The sequence below is a fragment of the Zophobas morio genome, unplaced genomic scaffold (assembly GCF_036711695.1).
Source record: "Zophobas morio isolate AGI-343-1 ecotype UQ-CSIRO unplaced genomic scaffold, CSIRO_AGI_Zmor_V1 ptg000029l, whole genome shotgun sequence".
Classification (NCBI taxonomy): Eukaryota; Metazoa; Arthropoda; class Insecta; order Coleoptera; family Tenebrionidae; genus Zophobas; species Zophobas morio.
The window spans coordinates 1813890-1828542 of NW_026972134.1; the positions used below are offsets into that span (position 1 = coordinate 1813890).

The 14653-nt window shown below is 32.4% G+C and overlaps 1 protein-coding gene across 1 annotated transcript in view; it reads right to left on the reverse strand.

Moving 5' to 3' along the window:
* LOC135137605 (cholecystokinin receptor type A-like) overlaps positions 1-14653 on the reverse strand; it is a 389560-nt gene that overhangs the window by 329821 nt on the left and 45086 nt on the right. The gene's annotated exons all lie outside the window — the stretch shown is intronic.

The window sequence follows — 14653 nt, forward strand, 5'->3', positions numbered from 1 at the left end:
AATTCTATAAAAATAAATAGAAAAAAATTCAACTCCTATAGTAAGAAATAAAAGACAATACCCACTCTCAAATGGTAGTTCCTCTGAATCAGAAATTGATATAACCTACAACCATGAAGATCTTGACCTAAGTGAAAATGAAGAGCTCGATTTGACGTATATAATTGTCCGATACGAAAATAATTATTTTCCTGGTGAGTTATCAAACAATGTATGTTGACATGCGTATGGTTATGTATGAATTTGTGAAGACAGAATTTTGAAGAATGAGTTAGAAGAAGCAGTCAATGGTGAGCGCTGGAGTAACTGCTTGGAAATGGCCAATAAGAGAAGATATTGTATTATTTCAAGGAAGATATAATTTGTGTAATTGATGAACCCGTTGTTAAAAATAACAGAGGGCATTACAGGGTCCCTGAAGTGTTAAAATATGAATAAAGTTATAATTTTTACTTCCCGAGCGTAAGCAAAGGAAGTATTGTAATCGAGTCCGTCGGCCGACTCTCTACTTTTACGTTTTCTCTATCTTTCATGACCCCTAGAAGACGAAGAAATAGGTCTCCCATTTCCGTCTGTCTGTCCGTCTGTCCGTCCGTCTGTCCGTCTGCCGTCCCGGATTTTTATTAGACAGATAATCTCCGAAAGTACTCGACCGATTGTTGTCAAATTTTGTACTTATATTAAGAACATCATGTAGATGGTAAAACGCTAACCAAAATTTGTCTAATCATCCCCACCACTAATGCGATGACGTCACTTCAAAATTGCACATAGTAAATGGGTTTTCAATTGTATAAAACAACATAGTCCTACACATGTAGTTTACAACTCCGAATCGACTTTTCACCCGAAACGTCCAGATTTTTGCAGAAAAAATCAAAATTATAAAACAACATTTTGAAATTTAATTTTTAATCTGCTTACCAGAATGCTTTGAAATGTTGCAGATGTTTTAAGACTATAAAGAGCAACATAAATCTTTAGTCAAAAAATATTTGCTTATCCCCTCCAAAAACTTGATGACGTCATCTCAAAAGTTTGTGGAATAAATCATATCTAAAATCTACAAAATATGATGAGTCTGTACTTGTGATCTATCACTCCATTCATATTTTTTGGATTTGCATATACAGGATGACTCAAAAAAATTAATGAATGCGTAAATTTATTTTACTGATTTACTCAGAAACTACAAAACCGAATGCTTTGAAATCTTGCAGATGTTTTAAGGTTATAAAGAGCATAATAAATGTTTAGTCAAAATATATTTGCTTATCCCCTCCAAAAAATTGATGACGTCAGCTCGAAAGTTTGCCGAATAAATCCTATCTAAACTGTAAAAATATGATGAGTCTGTACTTGTAATTTATCACTCCATTCATATTTTTTGGATTTGCATATACAGGGTGACTCAAAAAAATTAATGAATGCGTAAATATATTTTATTGATTTAATCAGGAACTACAAAACCGAATGCTCTGAAATCTTGCAGATGTTTTAAGGTCATAAAGAGCATAATAAATGTTTAGTCAAAATGTATTTGCTTATCCCCTCCAAAAACTTGATGACGTCAGCTCGAAAGTTTGCCGAATAAATCATATCTAAAATGTACAAAATATGATGAGCCTGTACTTGTCATTTATCACTCCATTCATATTTTTTGGATTTGCATATACAGAGTGACTCAAAAAAATTAATGAATGCGTAAATATATTTTATTGATTTAATCAGGAACTACAAAACGGAATGCTCTGACATCTTGCACATGTTTTAAGGTTATAAAGAGCATAATAAATGTTTAGTCAAAATATATTTCCTTATCACCTCCAAAAACTTGATGACGTCAGCTGGAAAATTTGCCGAATAAATCGTATCCAAAATGTACAAAATATGATCAGTCTGTACTTGTGATCTATCACTCCATTAATATTTTTTGGATTTGCATATACAGGGTGATTTAAGAAAATAAATGAAAGCGTAAATTTATTTTACTGATTTACTCAGGAACTACAAAACCAAATGCTTCGAAATCTTGAAGATATTTTAAAATTATCATAAGCATGGTAAATTTTTTATCAAAACGTATTTGGTCGTCCCCCCTAAAAAATTTATGATGTCACCACAAAATTTTACTGAATAAATCCTATCTAAAATGTACAAAATATGGTGAGTCTCTTCTTGTGATTTATCATTCCATTCAAACTTTTTCGATTTGCATATACAGGGTGACTCAAAAAAATTAATGAATGCGTAAATTTATTTTATTGATTTAATCAGGAACTACAAAACCGAATGCTTTGAAATCTTGCAGATGTTTTAAGGTTATAAAGAGCATAATAAATTTTTAGTCAAAATATATTTGGTTATCTTCTACAAAAAACTGATGACGTCAGCTCAAAAGTTTGCCGAATAAATCGTATCTAAAATGTACAAAATATGATGAGTCTACTTGTGATTTATCATTCCATTCATATTTTTGGATTTGCATATGCAGGGTGACTCAAAAAAATTAATGAATGCTTGAATATATTTTATCGATTTAATCAGGAATTACAAAACCGAATGCTTTGAAATCTTGGGAATATTTTAAAGTTATTATAAGCATGGTAAACTTTTGTTCAAAATGTATTTGTTCATCCCTCCTAAAAAAATTGATGACGTCACCCTTAAATTTTGCTGAATAAATCCTATCTAAAATGCAAAAAATATGATGAGTTTGTACTTGTGATTTATCATTCCATTCATATTTTTTAGATTTTCTTAAGAGGTGGTTCAAAAATATTAATGAAGTCAATTTATTTTATTGATTAAATTAAAGGCAACACTTATTATTAGTATTACACCCCAACCAACCCAATTTGGTAGACACAAAATTTGTTAAAGGAAAAACTCGGTTGAAACATAAGGGTAGCACGCTTATTTACATCGACTTTAACATTACAGACCTGCATTTGTTTTATGCGCTCACTTGGTTCCGCGAATGTGGAATAGACATGTTTATAATCAACCAATTGTGAATTTCACCGTCAAGACCCAATGTTTTATATAATAAGCGGAAGTCGAAGCAATAAAACCGATGGTCGTTTTGTTTACAGTTTCTCTGTTTGACTCTCACGTATGCTGTTACGCTTGTCATCTTAAATTAAGAATGTTTATACATAAACGATTTTCAGTTGCCCCTCATATTACTAGACAGCGGATTTGTGTCGGGCTACGTCACGATTATAGGGGGGACGTGCTGGATCGCCGGGTGATAGATAATCACTGAATTTAATCGGTACTAATTCCATAAATATAATTAACGATTTATTAATCAAACGGCTAAGTAAATGAGAACGGGAATTAACAGCAGAGTGCAACGAAACAGCGTTATTCTAATCTCAAATAAACGAAGTACAGTCCGCAACCGCAATGAATTCGCATCCCGTACGAGCCGTACCGAGTTTGGCCTGCCTAGCCCGACAGAAATCCGCTCTCTAGATATTACACACCGGCGCCGTATACGTGAGTAAATTGTTTCGTTATTTTATTGATTATAAGAAATCAATATTCACAACGACCCAATTCATTTTCCCGAAAATTTGGGAATACAATAATTTTATTCTTAATATTACACTACATCTATCCCAACTGATATACGTGTCCTTACAAAAATGTTGATGACGTCATCACAATTTTTTTTTTAAATTCCCACTATAAAAATGTAATGAGAAAAAAAGACACAATAGGCATGCAGTCAAGTTTCCGACAGCGAGGGAAGTACTGTCTAAACTCTTTAGACCAATTTTTTTATAGTGTCCATTACTAATGCTAACGATGTCCATTGCTTATGTAAATATGTCTATTTCTAGTGCATTTGACATTTTTCCACAAATTAGGCAATAAAAAAGTGTTCTTGAGTTTTTGACTTTTTACAGTGTGAGTCTTAATTTACAAAAAGAATTTTTGTTGGAATATGTGCTAACATAAACTCATGAAAGTTGGTGGTTTTTAAGCGTACTCAAAGTAAAAAATTCTCTTGAGTGTACATTTACCCTATCTTTAACACCGCCGCCGTTCGAAAATATGGTTCGATTACAAGAACGGATTGAACAAGTACGTCAGTCCATTGATTCCGAAGTGTTAGAACGCGTAGGATGGTTTTTTATGAACAGAATTAAAGCTTGTTAGCAGAGAAAATGTTGTTCAGAACATTTTGGGTTTTATTGGAAAATAATAACCATTGATTTAAAATATGTGTTTATGTGACAGTGATACTGAAGTTTCAAAAAAGAAAGACAAACTTGGATTTGTGGCATTATGAAAATTAAATTTTTGACCAAAAAATAAGTGGATAATCTATGTTGAGGTGCCTATAACAAAGAGGTAAGTGGGTCATTTAAGCTGAATCACCCTGTATATCAATTTGGATAGGTGCAGTGTAACACTAATAATAATAATAATAACAGTACTGTATTCCTAAATTTTCTCATAAATGGGGCGAATTGTTCCTGATATGATTAATAAAATAAATTGGTTCATTCATCAAACAATTTTGAGACCACGTCACCAATTTTTGGGGGGTGGATAAACGGATAAATTTTGATCAACGATATATCATGCTAAGATAACCTTAAAACGTTTAAAAGGTTTCACAGCGTTCGGTTTTGCACTTTCAAAGATAAATTGTAAAATTATACAATTTCGATTTTTTTCTTTTAATCTGAATCTCTAGGGATTCATAAATTACATACATATGTTACTTTAACAAATTAAATGGCATTTAATAATAATAATAATAATAACCTTTATTAATTTCCAGAAAACATATTACATTTACTATACAATATTTTGAGCTGACGTCATTACACTGTCGGTGGGGATGATTAAACATATTTTGGTTAGAGCTTTACCGTTGACACGATATTCTTAACATACACAGGGTGTCATTGAAAGCTACGTACAAAAAAATTGACAGTTTTTCGCGTAGTCTAAGAAGTCTGAAAAACTTAATTTGTGTTATCAAAATTATAAGGGGAAAATTAACCCTTATCCAACCTTTTTAGACGCTACTGAAAGATAAATAGGTAAAATTAATTTATTTTAGTAAATCCTAGCATTCAAACTTTTGTCAAGACTAAATGTTGCTATAGAAACGAAAGATGATCTTTTTATCAGAGACGTTCAACAAATTTGGACATAAATTTTAATAATATTTATCTCTAAAAGGAGAACACTTTTACCTGAACTTTTTTTAACTTTTAGCACCCAAACGTCGAGACCAATTGCCGATTTTATTTTGTACGTACCTTTCAATAACACGCTGTATATAAAATTCGACAATCGATCTAAAAAAAAATCGACACTTACTATAGATAGTCAAACAGACGAAAACAAAAGACCTTAGTTTTTTGTACTCTAGCGGTCATGAAAGGCCAAAAAACTTGAAAGCAGCCAATCATCGGATGGGCCTTACTGCAATAATCCTTAGCCTACGCTCGCGAAGTAAAAATATTAGCAAAGAAGTCTAAAATCTCTCAAGTGTTGCTCTTAAACTGTAAAAACAAAATTCTAATTTTCTAATTTCGAAATAACTAAATATAATGCTAATTCGACAACAAAACAGCATACGGAACATGTTTATGCTTGAGAGATTACCACATTCGCTATGCTCACACAGTAAATATTAAGTCATGCTTTAGCTCGTTGCATAGTAACTATACTATTATGAGCTCTCCATAAATTGTTCCAGATATTTTCCATATATTAATATAATCTAAACTCAATCTAGTGCATCTATGTGGAAGTAATTTACACATTTTTCGCCGCAAGTAATCCAAGCTTTATTCACAACTTCTAAATTTATTTTTACTACAAATTTACGAGTACAAATCCCGTACAACCCATTGATTATTTAAAGCGCGCTTGTCCAAACTTCAAACAACATTAATGCCGGAGTTGTGGAATAACATTTTCAGTATCTACCAATAATCGCTCAGCCCCATCTGTTCTAACAACGGTCTTTACTTTAGCTGTTCCGCAACAGCTGAAATCTCACCCTTTACCTCGTTTACTCAGTTTTTAGGAAGTTTAATTTTCGCAGAATTTAATAAAGCATTACTCTAGCTAGGAGCGCACCTGCTTCCTAAAACAATTAGAAATATTAATCTGTTTTTCAGTAAGGAAATCCGTTTACACAAGAAATTGACGTGGCATTTCTCTTCTTACAGAGAAGGATAGAATTTACCACTGACAGCAAATGAAATATATACGGAACAGAAAGGTGCCGGCTTTCCATCACACACCAGGTGGGGAGAGAAAGTGCGTAAATAAGGGGAGTTTGTGTTCTGAAACGGAGATATTTTTTTGCGGTAAAATACGAAAAGAACATGTTATGGACACAGGAATGTATTTAATAGCGCTATAAACTGTGCGAAAAAGATGTCTTTCTTCTGTAACAAAAAAAATCATTTTTCAACAGAGCAATAGTTTCAAACAATGTGCTAATAGTGATAACGCGTTTTACACAAAATTTTACTCTGCTGCAGTCAATTTATGATAAATTTTAATTCCTGGCTAAATAAGTCGAAGAGTTAATCAATATTAATTAATTATTGTAATTTTAGATTCGTCGCGCTGGTTTAGTCCAACTTGCACACGTGCGATTTGGACATAATAAGACTATTTTCGGACGACTTGCTAACATGGTATGATACTCGTATCATGCCGAAGCCAACCTTCAATATTTTCAAACAATTATTGTCTTTGAGACAACGGCACATCTTTCACCTTGTTGGTCAGAAAGAAAGATCCGACCCCAATTTTTATATGAATTAAATAAGATGTAACTGCTGCAGCAACGTGTATGTACATCAGTCAATTGGGGAGAAAAATTTGCCTGTGAATTAGAAAACATAAGTTAATTTCTCAACATGCAGATTCAGAGACAACAAATATCAAATCAGTTTTAGCTCACCACCACCCAAACATCCCCTTCAGCTCGCTAAAATTTCGCACGGCCCATACGCGTTGAAATTGGCAGACATTTATCTTAAAAATTAGCTGGTACAGTTACATCTTAATTAGCTCTTATGCCTTCTTACTTCTCGAGTATACGCTAAATAAATATTTTAAAAGGACTAGCTACTTTCATGTTTTTTCAACTCCTAAAATAGAAAAAAATAATTCTCCGGTTTCCATCTGACTGTCTGTTATCTGTGTCGACATTTATTAGACAGATAATCTCCAAAACTACTGGACTCTTGTTGTCAAATTTTTTGTTTGTTAGGAATAATGTTTTTCATGATGTATTTACAAATTTAATAATAATAATAACAATAATAAACAGTTCTTTATTCCAACAAGCTAACAGCCCATTGTGGACATTACACAAATATACATTTAATATCTTTAATTTAATTAGAATTCATAAAGGAAAAAGCAAACATAGATCAATGAATAAACAAAGTAAACAAGTAAATATGACATATAACATATAACAAATCTCTCTATATATAAATGATGAAAATGAGGGTCACTAGTATTTTGTATAATTAAATTAAATTACTCTTCATGAGCGAAATTTATCAAAAAATATATCAAAGTTCGAACTATATAGATCATTATACAGTCGCATACATCTAATTATAGGTGAATCAAGGTGGTGAAATGTTTTCGGTGTAAGATAAGTAAAAGTACGTCGGCATGCTATATGTGGTACGATAATATTAAATTGATACAACAGATAGACGCTCTCAGTGTAACCATGCAGAAGTTTCTAAGTAAAAATTAATTATTGTATATATTGGTGACAATGATTGTTCACTAATTGCTAGTAACATCAATTCAGATTGAATACAATGTAAACTCCGGTAAGATCCACACATTTTAAGATGTAAATATTTTGCTAATTTTCTTAATACATTTTCGAGCATATCAATATAAATTTGATGGTTGCCAAACAACAGTACAGTGTTCTAATTTCGACCTAACTAAGGCGTAGAACAATAACCTAACGCACTGAATATTTGAAAAGTCCCTAGTGTTCCTGTAAATGAATTCCAAAGATTCGCAACGTCCATGATGTGTGGATAGAATGAGAGTGCACTATCTAAATATTATCATACCTAGAGCTACTCGTACGACTTAATTAGCATTTATTAGTTATTATAAGAATCCAAATTACGTATTAATATTATATTGGAATTTAACGGGATTTTGTATAGAGGTAAAAGTTATTTTTCTGCATTTCGGATTGTTAAGTTCCAATATATTCCTGTCACACCAGTTCAGCACTCTATTAAGGCTGCCTTGTATATCAAAACAGTCATGACCACTCACACTTTTACTTGCTTTAAATCGTCTGCAAAGATAAAAGCTTTACATTCGAAGTCCTTAATTATAAAATATTATAGAATATTATGAACAATAATGGGACCAAGTTAGAACTCTGTCCTACATCGCTACCAACAGAATATAGATTTGGCAATCCCCTGTTTAATGTGTCTAAGCGAAGACTAATACTATTTTCGACTATACGAAGAGGATTGTTTAAACTTACAGAACAATCTTAATAAAATGATTTGGGGTGAAGAAAAAGAATTACCGTTAAATATAAAACTGTTCCAGCGATTTTGCTAAAACATCAATCTTAGTATACTTATTTAAAACGTATGTTCGGAGCTTTCTTGAATATGCTAATGGAGTGGGGTTTCTACGTCATGACAAATACATAAAATAATAATTGAAAACATTCAAAGGCCATTCCTAAAATACATTTGCTTTAGGGAAAATAGCAGTTATCCCCCGATTGGATTTCCACAATCCTCCATACTTGAAATATTTTCAATGGAAAGCTCATTTGACCGCTTCAGATTAGCAAATATATTGTTCCTGCACAAAATTTTAAATAATCGAATTAATTGTCTAAATTTGTTGTAACAAATTAATTTTCATCTAAGTAGTCGGTTTTTCACTATTCGAACAAAAATTATGTTCTGTATAGTTACACCAAGAAAAGTTTTCCTTGACACCGCTTGAATAGACGCTGTGTTTGCAATAAACAATCATAGTCTCACTCACAACAAAATCAAGGCCACATACATTTTTATTTACAAATTAATTATACAAATTAATGTTTTTTTTTTAGATTTTCTAGTGAAAAATAAAAATTTGTATGCACCACGGGCACAACTTGATGTTTATAAATCCCGGGCAACTTTTATTGTAAAAAAAAAATCCCACAACAACTTCAACGGTTAAACGGTGTCGACACCGTTTGACTGATTTATAGACCCCGAAGTTAATATTTCTCAAACAGACACAAATATATATACTCATGGACAACATTAATGCACCACTTAATTAAATAAGCACAAGTTTTCCTAAATTTGACTGATATAATGATAGTTACATAGTAACTTATAATTAAAGCAGTGCAGTTATTTTGAACGAGAATCGGCAAGAAAAGATAAATACCACCGGAAGTCGAGTGACCCCTCCTTTAAGGGTTTATTTTGTTCTACATAAGTAGATATATAATAATAAAGGTAAAATAAGTCATCAACGCAAACAAAAATGAAATAATTTTAGTCAGTTCTTGACAAAATCAGTATATTAGTTAGACGTTCTTATAATCTTCAAAACTGATTTCTTCACTTTTCGTTAAAATAAAGCAGATATGTTCAGATATTCAAAGAGTTCATATCGAACATTTATTAAGATAACATTTTTTTTTTTTAGTTTTCAATAAATACTCGTATGTTTTTTCCACTTTGATATCATGTGTAAAATGAAGTAAGCTCTCAAATGAGAGAAACCTACATGGCGTTACCTATGGGTTATTTCATTTCAAGGTCGCAGACCGTCACGACATTAATTATTCTCATCCATACGTTTTAAATTTCAAAATTTATAAAGGAAGGGAATGGATTTACAAGCGCAGTGCACATAGGTAGTAAAATTTATATTTTACACTTGCACTAAGAAAAGTAAATTAATATACTTATTTTTTGTACCTAGATCTTACTGTGCTTAAGTGAAACCAATTGCTGTTATAAGTAGATTTCTCATAATTTTTGTGAAAATGCAACTTTATTGTTAACCTATATACGATAACTTATCTTGTGGTTACAAATTTGTGAGAAAATAGAAGCTGCGTCTAATAACTGCTTTAAATTATTTTCTCTACAGTGATTAATTGTCATAATTTAAAAATCAAACTATGCTCAATGTGGCACAATTACCTTATCTTATCACCGTCTAAAATTTTTCCTATTATTTAACTTAAGTTGGAAACCCTGACATGTTGATGAATAATCATCATGTGTGTATTAAAATTCTAGGTCTAATTTTTCATTAAAGTCCTAGAATTGTTTTCAGATGTTGTATTCGGTTTAACAGTTTAATTTATACTTTCTTTCATTCCCAGTTTAAAAAAAAATCAGTGCGGATTGCTTCTGACACCGACGTCGACAAATTTGAGAAAAACGTTAAAAGTAGAAGTGAAGTTTATATGGATCTAACTTCTAAATAATAAGCGGTCAAACTGTCTTTTACAACAATGTAAATTCCCATAACTGTTTGGAACATAAAATGCTGCACCTTACGTTTTGGTTGATCTTGACAGCTTAATGAATGTTACGTCCCAACGCATAATCGTTTTAGAGCAAAGAACCCTATTTGCCTGCTACTGTTATCAACCCTGCCGAAATAACCTCTAACCCTGATGCGAACGCACTCGTTATCACTGGCCTACTTCTAGATGCAACGCACATTCGTCTTCGCAACGAACTTTCTTTGTTTCGTACTCGTTATCAACCCTCGACCCTCGATTGACCTGTAATTCTGATGCAAACTCTTACATCAGCCCATGTGCAGCTTATCTTTGCCAAAGAAGGTCAAATCTCAGTATATAAAGGAGAAGAACAGGCAGAAGATTCATTCAAGTATTCATTCATTCAATTCAAGTATCCGACAATTCAAGTATTCAACTATTCGAGCATTTCAAGTCGTACCTTATCGCCGTTCCCGTCTCATCATAAAATATTTTACTTCTTATTTTGTCTGAACTTAGGAAAGTTGAACGTTATTTTATTATATTCGGTGTTTGAATAGATTTCTCAAATACCTTAGTGTTCAACTCTTGTACCCATCGTAATTAATAAAATAGAGCAAAAATTGTTTATTTTTATTCATAACGACCATCTGGATGAATGTTTATTTTTATTTTTGTAATTGCGTCAAGAAATGAGTATTGCATCATTTATAACTCAGTTACTAAATGAAACTTTTTAAAAGAAATATTTCTAGTATCAATACACCTACAAGTGAGTCTGCTCACTCATGGCATTAGAGAAGCTTTTATTAAACTGTGTGTTCATCGGCAAACCCCTTCATGTTCGAGGGCGGAATGTGACATAGAGTCGGAGATAACCTAAATTCTGCAAGTACTTCCTCCTACAAGATTCTCATATCTCTCAGGGAGTGAATAACCCGCTTCTGGTAGAAATTTCACCCACGAACACATCCGCACCCCGAAGTGTTTAAAGCACTTCTAGAAGAAAATTGAAATTAAGCGCTCTGATAAACGCGCAAACATTAAACTTTAAACAAAAAAATTTACCCACAACTCAGAGAGAGAGAGAGAGAGAAAGAAAGAAGCAGTTTTTCATCTCTTATAATTTATAACGTTCAGTAATATGAGAGACAGTAAATTACACCCAGTGATTATACCACCTGCTTTTAATATTTCCGCTGTGACATAGTAAATATGTAAACTAATACAGATGCATCCATTTAATAAACTAATCAACTAGAAAGTATAAGCTCGGATTTGAATATTTAATGCACTGGGAATTCACGATAACGTTATCTACAAATCAGAAAAGTTTTTTAATCTGTAGGCTGTAATTAAAAAACACCGTAATACTAAAAAAAATCCCAAAGAGACGCATTTAACGTAACAGAATCAAGTTCAGTGGAGCAGCTTTTTCTCGTTTCTGTTAAGATTGGATTTCAATTAGTTCCATGTTGTTTGTGTTCACACAATTTAACGCAATTAGTGCCGCTTTGTAACCATTCCTCCCCACTGGAGCAATTTATTCTAAACACAGCTACTAATTTCACGTAAAATTAACATAAAAATCATAAAGTTACTACTCCTACAACTGCTCCAAAAAGCAAGGTTTTCATTTACCGTCATTCTTCAAAAATTAATTATAAGACTACATGCGTAATTTTATAAAGATTTTTTCGCGCTAGTGGTTATGAAAGTACGCTTTACATTCTAACCAACAAAAGATGTGGGCGGCTCATAATATTCGTTCATTCCATTACAACTCACAACGAACTTAATAATGTCAGTCATATTCCAAGGTAAATTTTAATAACGAGATCTAACAAGATATAGTAATTTTTTATCGATATGAAACTTAAACGGATAATTTAGAAAAAACTATTTGTTTACCTCATTTTACCGAAAATTGAATATATTTTCTTCGTTTGTCATTAAAGTAGGATATTATTCTTTTCTACATGATACAACAGTTGCGAAGGTGTTTGCATACTTATTAGACTAAAATTGTTCTTATGAGTTTGAGCTTTCTGAACTAATTAGAGATAGATTTAGAATCGCCATTTCTGTTTTTATAATTTATAATGAACTTCTTTCCTTACATAACCTTTTGTTTCGGTTATGGATATCTACCACCCACCGTGTTATTTTAATCCCAAAGTATTCATTTCGAAACTGGCAAACAAAGTGGCGGATGTGTCCGTAGAGCAACATTCAGTGTGCAATTTGAAGTTTTGGCAATTTAAAAATTCTGATATTAGTCTTGAAATTTTTTGAACGAAGCTTAGATAATTTTATGAACATTTACTTATGAGTACCATTCAAAATTAAATATAGCTAATGTTTTATATAGAAATTTTCGAAATCTTTTTAGATTCATTTTGGTGGATGCGCCGGGTTGCTGGTCAGAAAAACCAGTTCTTAGAGACATTCCAACCTACTATTAATATTTCAGAGAAAGTTCAAGTCAGACGCCGCACAGTTTTTTGCTTCATTGTCAGAAAATTCGAACATGACATGGAAATTTCCAGGGATTCATCGTTCCAGTGTATCCCACCGCCTATTGTAGAAGTATTATTATTATTATGCTGTTCCTGATTCATCATCATCGAACATTAGAACAGACCCGACAATAATCGATTCCCCGCCTTCATATTCTAACACTCGAAATCAACATCAGACACTGACACAAACTCTCTACTCGAATTCTTTATGAAACCCCATTTTCATTAACTGTGAAATTAATAACAATCTGGCCATTAATTATTAGGAAAAATAGCGTTCAAAACTCGCTGAAAGGTACATATCACCCCTTTCCCTGCTCGTTATGTAATATACTATTACAGAACAGTTCAGTCATTTTTTGAAAATAATTATTATTCGGTCGATGCCGAAATACATATGAGACCACTTCTAATATCTAAGAAACCATAAATGCTAACAAACAGCCGAATAAGATTTTGGACATTTTGAAATAGATACGAAAATTATGAAACAATTAATCAGTTGTCAAAATACCACTAAAATTACTAGACATAACACTTGTTTGCAATTGAATATAATTGTATATCATCGTTAACGCCTTAACTTTTTATAGCATATATATTTTAATTTTCTACTTAAACATTTGGATTACTGATCCATTTTGAAGTATAATCAACAGCGTTCTACTCAGAGCACTAATTTTGACGTCCACCGCAAACATGAGTAGTAATGTGAGTTCAACGATTAACACCGGTCTAGGTTTGCCGCAAATACACTAGTAATACAGGGTGTCCCAGAATTCGCGCCATTCCCCTGAATGACATGTTCCCTGTCCCGAACTGAGCCGTAATTCGCAAAAACAATTGTCCAGGCTTTAACCGTGTGAGAACTGGAAGACGATTAAGTTGACCAATAGAGAGGCTGCTTTTATATTCGAACGTTTCTATGTTTAAAGTTACCTATGCCAAGAACAAAAAATCGGGTAATACTAAAGTTGAATGAATTTTTTTCGAATCCCCCTCCGTCAACAAAAGGAAACAGAAGTGTGGTTATAAATTTAATCATTTTGACAATTGCTTGTCATAAACTGTCACGAAGTTGATCACTGACCTGAAGAGACGCTTCTGCGCCAAAGATGACTGGTTAATGTACACAAAGACGTCAAGGTTTAGTTTAAGGCAAGTAGCATGGGACAGAAGTTATTTTTGCTGCCATTCTAGTTAAATTGTGTTTAACTGGGCTGGACATGCCATAAGAGAAGCTGTTTCATTTCATCGTAGGCAAATAATACATTTATTACTATTCTACATAGTGTAGATACCGAAGATCAGGTATTAGAAGTCATTTTCTTAGAGCCTCGTGAATAATGTGTTGTTCTTTTAAATGAAAATTAGTACATTTACAGAATTCACTATGCATCGTGTCCCTGATATTAAGTTTATCGTTATTTCTAAAAAAGAGTACCACATGTCCATTCAAAGAACGTTATTAAGAGTACTAAAACATAAATATCGCTTTTGATTAATCGGTGCTTATAATTTTCAATAAACAGTAGGTATCAATTTTTACTGAACAGCTTTGTTGTTGATACCTAATCTAAGCAACGAAAAAGAGACG